Source organism: Pelophylax lessonae (genome assembly GCF_965119305.1).
Source record: "Pelophylax lessonae genome assembly, chromosome: 7".
In the NCBI taxonomy this organism is placed as follows: domain Eukaryota; kingdom Metazoa; phylum Chordata; class Amphibia; order Anura; family Ranidae; genus Pelophylax; species Pelophylax lessonae.
In genome coordinates this window covers 96928760-96938242 of record NC_138774.1, presented here as the reverse complement: position 1 = coordinate 96938242, position 9483 = coordinate 96928760, and positions in this window count along the sequence as shown.

Sequence of the window (9483 nt, the reverse complement as noted above, 5' to 3'; positions counted from 1 at the left end):
ATATTCTCATTTTTAATTAATGAGCTCATTTGTTTTTTTCTTGGGGACTACCAACAGTTTATTATTCATCTTTTATCTTTTTTTTTTTTATTTTTACTTTTTATGGCCATAAACAAGAGGTGGTATAATTACTTTCCATTCATTTGTTAGTTTATTAAAGGTGTGTATAAATTTTTTGTATTTTTTTTAACGCAGCCAACAGAGCTACTGAGTCATCTATAATATTTTTACTAATGAATTAATAAAAGCTAGATAATTTTGTTTTTTATTGTTTATGTTGCCTGTGATACCACACTAAGGGATTGCTACAATTATCAGGTACTATAGCAAAAATAATTACCATACTACCTTGGAGTTGTGATCAACCCACTCATACAGTGTGCTCTTCTTTCTGTGTGTTGCCCAACAGGGTTAAAAGTGTTTTGCTTCTGATTTTCGTTTGCACTCAGTGTCTGGGGCATCTCACTGCAGTATTCAACAACAGTCAGCCAGCATTGATGGATTTTAGTTGCCCTGATAGCAGTTTTGAAAGCCGCTGCTTTTAGATCTTCACAGATTTTGAAGTTGTACTTGGTGTACTGGATGTGCTTTACTGACAGTTTCATTTTTTCATATGTGCAGCATAGCCAAAAGGTATTGCAAACTGAAAACTACAATTCAATAAAATGATATTTGAAAGGTTAAATTACAGGTTATTTTCATGATTAGCAGCCAAAAATCTATAAGAAAGGGAGAAAGATCCGCGCTGAGGATAAAAATTTGAGTGTAAGAAATTGGCTGCAGCCTACCTTTTAACTGTTCACAAAAAGTGAACAGTGAAAATTAAAGGATGGTGAGAAGGTAAGTGGTGCTGCCAAATATGGATTAAGGAATACAAAGAAAAATATATATGTGTGTTCACACTGTAAAATTACATTAAATAACTTGGTGATAAATACGTGTTCAAAAATAATGAATAAATAATTAAATGAAATAACCATCAAATAAATATTAATACTTAATATGCTGATTGGTATACAAATAAAATAAACATCCAATAAATACTCGTACTTAATATGCTGATTAACACACAGCTAAGTGACCAGTGGTGATTAAAAAAGAAACAGAGTGATCCTTATACAGGAAATAAAGTGTCTCAGTGATATAAGTCAATCGATGCATCAAATATCATTGGTAAACCAAAGAAAATGCGAATGACAATCAAGTATAAAGTGCTGCTGTGACTGAGGGCCTAATTCAGTATAAGTTTGAAGTAGAGCTGCTCACTTCTCCAGAAATAACTCCAGCCTAAACTCATTGCATCCTAATTAGGTAAGTGGCTGGAGTTAAACCATCAACTAGATGCTTTAATGAATTCGGAGTTGGAGTTAACTTAGACTGAATTCGGGTTTGGAGTTAACTTAGGCTGAATTTGAGTTTGGAGTTAGCCAAATTCCCTTTGTGTTTTTCATAAAAGGAAATTTGTCTATTCTGAATCACTATTACACAGCAATGTCATTTATTATGGTTTATTTTAATTTTAAGGTATAGTTATGTATCTTATGTGTTTTAACCTTTAGATTTTCTAATAGCAGACTACACAGCTGTCTAATTAGCAGTCTTCATTCTTTATTCATCTGAAACTTTCAGGCATATCTGATTGTATTCAGCACTTTGGTGTAGTGGGCTAAGCTCACAGCTAAAGATTGCTAGGTCATGAGTTCAAGGCCCAACCATGATAACACCCTGTGTGCCATAATTTTTTTTGGCCACATAGTAATACATTGGCTACATCACCTAAAATTGCATGTCAATGGCCTTGTATATTCAAGAAACAAACATGCATATGTGCAGGGTGCAATTATGCATTTGCCAAGTTTCAGTATTTATTTATAGCTGTCTAAAATTTAAGAAGGTGATGGCACACTTGGGATCTGAACTCATGCTCTCAGTGTTTATAGCCAGGAACACTAACCACTAAACCATTGAGCTGAGCATGATTACCCCTGGAATATTTATTCCCATGTTTCAATAGTTAACCACTTCCTTACAGGGCAATTACACCCCTTCCTGCCCAGGCCAATTTTCAGCTTTTTATACTGTTGCATTTTGAATGACAATTGTGCGGTCATGCAACCCTGTACCTAACACAAATATATGACAGTATTTTCATAAAAAATAGTGCTTTCTTTTGGTGGTATTTGATCACTGCAAGGTTTTTTTTCTATTGGCAAAAAGAAGATCTAAATGTTTGACCCCTAAAATAATGTGTTTTTGTTTATGTAATAAAATTTGGTAAATCAATATGTTTTTTGTTGCACTGACGAGCATTGATGAGGCTGCGCTGGCAGGCACTGATGAGACACTAATATGCAGCACTGATAGATAGATAGGTGGCACTGATATGCAGCATTGATGGGCATTGATAGGTGGCACTGATGGGCAATGATTGGCACTGGTGGGCAGCACTGAAAGATGGTAATGATGGGCAGCACTGATGAGGAGGGCACTAACAGGTTCCCTGAGCACTGATTGGCATCAATGGTGGCATGGGTGGGCATCCCTGGTGGCTCTAGTGGCATCCCCCAAGGGTCTGCACTGGTAATCAATGCTCTGATTACAAGCACAGACCCCCCCCCCCCCACATACACACTTACTTTGCATATGAATGCCATTTCTTCACAGCTGAAAGTGGCCCTCACCATGATTAGCCAGTTGATTGTGACCACTTGCTGGAATGTGTGCAAGCCAATTTGGTGTCATTTCTGGTCCAGGGCGAACGCCAAGGTGCCATTTGCAATTTATTGTAAAGAGATTTTGCTTTATTTTAAAAATGGCGCACACAGACAACTAAAATGTATTGGAAATGTTTTACCTAGGCCAGTGATGGTAACCCTTAACCCCCCCCCCCCAAGATGTTTTTGCCCTACATTTCCCAAAATGCTCATGTACTCTGCAGTGTAGGTGAGCATCATGGGAAATGTTACAAAACACCTGTGTTGCCAAGGTTCATCACTGACCTAAGCCAACTAAAAAGGTGAGTGAGCGCTGTAGCAATCTTTTATTTAGTAATCATTTTTAGTGATTTTTTTATTAAATGTTTTGGTTACATTCATCCACAGCGACTGAATGGAAATTTTGTATTATTCCTTAATTTATATATTTTTAGCTAAATATATACATAAACTCTAATTTTTTCTTACAATTTAGCCCACACACACACACCACCACCCCCCCCCCCCCCACACACACACCCCCCCCCCCCCCCCCACACACACACACCACCCCCCCCCCCCCCACACACACACACACACACACACACCCCCCCCCCCCCCACACACACCACCCCCCCCCCCCCCCCCCCCCCACACACACACACCCCCCCCCCCCACACACACACACCCCCCCCCCCCCCACACACACACACCACCCCCCCCCCCCCCCCCACACCACCCCCCCCCCCCCCCCCACACACACACACCACCCCCCCCCCCCCCACACACACACACACACACACACACACACCACCCCCCCCCCCCACACACACACACACACACACCACCCCCCCCCACACACACTCACACACACACACACACACACACCACCCCCCCCCCCCCACACACACACACACACACACACACACACACACACACACCACCCCCCCCCCCCCACACACACACACACACACACACACACACACACACACACACACACACACACACACACTTCGCTGGAGTAAATGGAGAAACCCTACCCAAGTTCATACTGTACTGCCATTGCACACACACAAAAAATACAAGAAATGGATTACATTCAACAGACACAAAAGATATCTGAATTACATCTAGACAAATATGAAGAAAAGAAAACAAAAAACCAGGAGCTGTGTACAAATGAATAAGCTTTATTGAACATGTATAAAACATCAGTAATCACTCAAGCAAGCATGTGAAATGTGAAATGCCCCCCCCCCCCCCCAAAACCCCCAAATCAAGTAATTTTTATTCAAATTACAGTGCAAAGATACAACATATGATGGATAGATAGAGCTTACAATATCCAAAAGTCAAGCAAAATAAGTTGTAGACACCTTAGTATTAAGCATAAAACATACCCAACATACTTTTATGTTAATTGTTTGCATGAGCCTGCCTTTTCATTTAAATACCATCAAATCAGTAGAACATACAGCTACACAGAGGCATGAAAATAAAAAAAAAACATGTATAGAGTACATAAAGACACACTTTGCAAACACTATACCAAACCGTTAGAGCATGAAAAGTATTCATCCAACAGAATACACTTACTGCAATATGGCTCTTTAGGCATGCCAGCAAACCCCCACCCCAAAAGCAAATTCGGACATAAAGACCTGTGGCCCTTCCACAGGCCAAATGATATGATCTCATACATCCCTTTATATAACCTTGGTTAAACTACACCCACCCAGTATAGGAAACGCCCAGCAAAGTAATTAATTGGGTCTGTTGGTTCCTAAACCAAAATCACCAGTTCACTAATGAATGAGTGTTTGGCTGGCCATCCATGATCAAAGTTTCTTACAAGTCAACACACATAAGAAATGCTTTCAATAATCTCAGCATGAGCACAAAGTGGCTTTTTCATTTAGACTAATGCCTCGTACACACGTACCGATCGTCGGCCGACCGATCGGCCGTCTTTTGTCCAGGGCTGTCCTGTCTGTTGAAAAGTGCAAAAGACTGCACACGAATTTTGTCGGCCAACAACAGACGACTGCAGAAGTGATGTCATGTGATGGTTAACTTTCCCTGTGTTTTTTCTTTTCTGAGCATGCTCAGTCTTGCAAATCTGCTGATTGTCGGCCGAATTCTGTACTGACTGGCGAACAATCGGCCGTTCTGGTGTTGGCCAACAAAAATTTTAATGCCTGCACGACAGATTAAGTTCGGCCGAAAATGCGATGTCGGCTGTCGGAAGCATCATACTAACAAGCCTACAATCGGCCGATCGGTCGTCGGCCGAATCATACTAACAAGCCTACAATCGGCCGATCGGTCGTCGGCCGAATATTTACGGCCGACAATCGGTACGTGTGTACGAGGCTTAAGGCTGGCCATACATGTTCCAATTTTCTTACAATTTTCTGTCCAATTTTCTTGAAATTTACCTTCAAGTATGTAGTACAAAGGCCTGCCTAATTAGATACAAGTGAATGTGTTTTTTTAGCTTTGACCTCACATTATGTGGTTTGTGGTAGATCTACCAGAAAATTGTACAACAAAAGTTGAACATGTATGGCCAGCTTAATGGGCCATACACACTATAATGCCTCGTACACACGTACCGATCTTCGGTCGTAAATATTCGGCCGACGACCGATCGGCCGATTGTAGGCTTGTTAGTATGATGCTTCCGACAGCCGACAGCGCATTTTCGGCCGAACAGAATCTGTCGTGCAGGCATTAAAATTTTTGTTGGCCAACACCAGAACGGCCGATTGTTCGCCAGTCAGTACAGAATTCGGCCGACAATCGGCTGATTTGCAAGACTGGGCATGCTCAGAAAAGAAAAAACACAGGGAAAGTTAACCATCACATGACATCACTTCTGCAGTCGTCTGTTGTTGGCCGACAAAATTCGTGTGCAGTGTTTTGCAGTTTTCAACAGACAGGACAGCCCTGGACAAAAGACAGCCGATCGTTCGGCCGACGATCAGTACGTGTGTACGGGGCTTAAGATTTTCTGAAGACTTTTTCCTTTAGATTTACCAAAACCAGATAATATGAGGTCAAACCTAAACACTTTCAATTTGTATGCAATCTGGCAGGCCCTTGCACTACATAGAAAAGGTAAATCTGAAGGAAAAAGTCTACGGAAAATCTTATAGTGTGTATGGCCATACATGTTCAATTTTTGTTGTACAATTTTCTGATAGATTAACCACAAACCACATAATGTGATGTCAAAGCTAAACAACACTTTCACTTATCCAATTAGGCAGGCCTTTGTACTACATACTTGAAGGTAAATTTCAAGAAAATTGGACAGAAAATTGTAAGAAAATTGGATCATGTATGGCCATACACACTATAAGGTTTTCTGAAGACTTTTTCCTTCAGATTTACCTTTTCTATGTAGTGCAAGGGCCTGCCAGATTGCATACAAATTGAAAGTGTTTAGGTTTGACCTCATATTATCTGGTTTTGGTAAATCTAAAGGAAAAAATCTTCAGAAAATCTTATAGTGTGTATGGCCCATTAGTCTAAATGAAAAAGCCACTTTGTGCTCATTCTGAGATTACTGAAAGCATTTCCTATGTGTGTTGACTTGATGTAGTAATTTTTTTATATATATACAGTAAAACCTTGGTTTGAGAGTAACTTGGTTTAAGAGCGCTTTGCAAGACAAGCAAAATTTTCGAATAAATTTTGACTTGGTTTACAAGCGATGTCTTGATATACAAGTAGCCTCAAGTCACAGCTGATTATAAAAGAGAAGAGAGGCGCCTCTAAGTGTAGCAATATGGTTAAATTTAATGAAGGTACAACATTTAGCAACTCACATGGTTGATGATTGGAACAGGCTAAAGCTGTCCACATAGACCATCCTCCTCACCGCCATCTACGTCATCCCTTCCATGCTGCCCCTCGCTTTCAGATCCCTTTACTGCAGGGTGGTCTTCCCGGTCAGGATTACAGACTGGCAGCCGGTGGTGCAGAAGATAGTCCATGGGTACAGCTTTACCCCGGATGCCTGCATACTTAGATGTGCCTGTTTTATTCATTAACCATGTGAGTTGCTAAATGTTGTACCTTCATTAAATGGAACCATATTGCTACACTTAGAGGCGCCTCTCTTCTCTTTGATACTCTGTAGCTCCTACTGGATTTTGCTTCTAATCCCCTTGTGGAAGCGGCTATTTGTGGATGGACATTTTATGGTTATATAACCTATCGCAATGCTATAATCTTTTTATATGGACTATAAACTGAAGGACTTATGAATAAATGGTTGTGGAACGAATCATCCGAGTTTCCATTATTTCTTATGGGGAAATTTGCTTTGATATAAGAGTGCTTTGGATTACAAGCATGCTTCCGGAACGAATTATGCTCGCAATCCAAGGTTTTACTGTATCTACATATCTTTTTTTGGGTTGTTGAATTCTGAGTTCTGGGGTTGCACTGCATATGTTCAATCAATTTGCAAATTCTCAGATTTGCAAGCTCAAACACTGCTATTTTTCAGAGTGTAATGTGGCTCTATATAGGAAGCAACAGTAATATGGCCCCCCACTCAACAAATATAATAATTTCACACATATACAATGTTTTATTTTTGGGGCGTTGCTTGTCATATATAACAACAGACAGTTGTAGGTAGTTCAGGGATTTGAACACCCAAATACATTATTGCAAGGCAGCTGTGCTAACCACTTGGATATTTTGGTCAGTTTATTTAATCAAGCTCAAGCTCAATACATATTTGCAACATTTTTGCAAAACACAATTTACACAAATATAATCACTTTGTTACATTTATTTCATAATATATGCCACTGATAGTTTCTTAGCCTATCAATTTAAGTTTAAAATACTAATTTTTCACAGAAATAAATGTTTTAAACACCTATATATAATTTCCAGCATGCAGGATTATTTTTAAAAATTTGTTGATTATATACAGTTTTACTAAACTAGGTTAATTATTTGGGAATTGTGGTCTCTGAGGTTTTTTTTTGTTTTTTTTGTTTCTTGTTATCTTTATACCAAGCATACATGCACTGGCACCTTAAGAGCCCATTCACATTGAGGCGACACGACTTCGGGGGGTGACCTGTGAAGTCACGTGCACCGCTGTGCACCGCGACTTGCAGAGACTTCACATACTGGAAGTCTATGCAAGTCGCTCCGAGGTCGCCCCAAAGTAGTACAGGACCCTTTTTCTAAATCGGAGTGACTTGTGTCGCTCCTATTAGAACGGGTCCTGTACTACTCAATGGACCGCGACATACCGCGACTTGTCAGGCTGACAAGTCGCCTGACAAGTCGCGCTAATGTGAATGGGCTCTAAAAATTAATATAGTTTGATTAAATTAGTCCATCAAAAAATTTTAATAAATAAAAATTATTTGAGCTTGAATTGGGTCTAAATAGAATATATATATATATATATATATATATATATATATCATTATTTTTTTTTTTTTAGGTAGTTAAGTGGTTAGCACCGCTGCCTTGCAACAGTGTATTTGGGTGTTCGAATCCCTGAACTACCTACAACTGTATGTTGTTATATATGACAAGCAACACTAATACGGCTTCTCCCCACAAATGAAACATTGTATATGTGTGAAATTAATATATTTTTGGGGTTGGTTAGATATAGGAAGTAACAATAATATATTGTTTTTTGCATATATATATATATATATATATATATATATACATATGCAAAAAAACATATATTATTGTTACTTTCTATATCTAACCAACCCAAAAATATATTAATTTCACACATATACAATGTTTAATTTTCGGGGAGGAGCCGTGTTAGTGTTCCTTTTCATATATATATATATATATATATATATATATATATACACATACATACACATAGGCAAATCAATAAATAAAAAACATATATATATATATATATATATATATATATATATATACATACACATATAATTATTTTTTGGGTATCTATATATATATATATATATATATACACATACACACACACACACATATATATCTATATATATATATATATATTTATTTTTGTGATTCATATATATATATAGACATACATAGATATGTGCAAAAAAAAAAATAAAAAAATAAAAAAATAAAAAAAAAAAATAAAAAAAAAAAAAAATTTATTAGCGCCGGAATAGCGCCGTTTTACCGCGAATTTGCGGCGGTATTTGCCGCAAATTCAATAAAACTCCCACTAACGTTTTCAAAAACGTTATTTTCAGCCTAGTTTTTGGTTTGGAGCATGCTCACATGAGCTATCTGCCAGAAATTGACTCTGGAGCTATTTTTGCAATTTACACTTTTATTAATATCTTTTTTTCTACTTAACATTTTCACACAGTTTAATGGGCAGTTTAGCTCAAAATCATATAACACATCTTTCCCACACATTTTTTATTTTTTTCCTGCCATATTTTGTGATTTTGAAAAAATTAGTCCACCTTTTAGCTGGACTGTTTTTAAGTCCAGTCCTGACATTAGTTGATCTTAATGAATCTCACAGTTGGCTTTATTTTCCGCCCGCCGTTCTTTGAATACCAATTTCAGACTTAAAAATTCACCGGTTCGCAAAATCCAGCCGAAACGCCAATTCTCCGTACTATGAATCAGGCCCTAAGTGTGAGTAAGCTCTACAAAGAGCAAGCCCCAAAAAGGGCAAGTGCAGGTGAATACTAATTAGTATCCAAAATAATACAAAAGTGCTAATAGGGCAGGTAATTAATAGTGCAATGTGATGTGATTCCAAATCGCATGAACA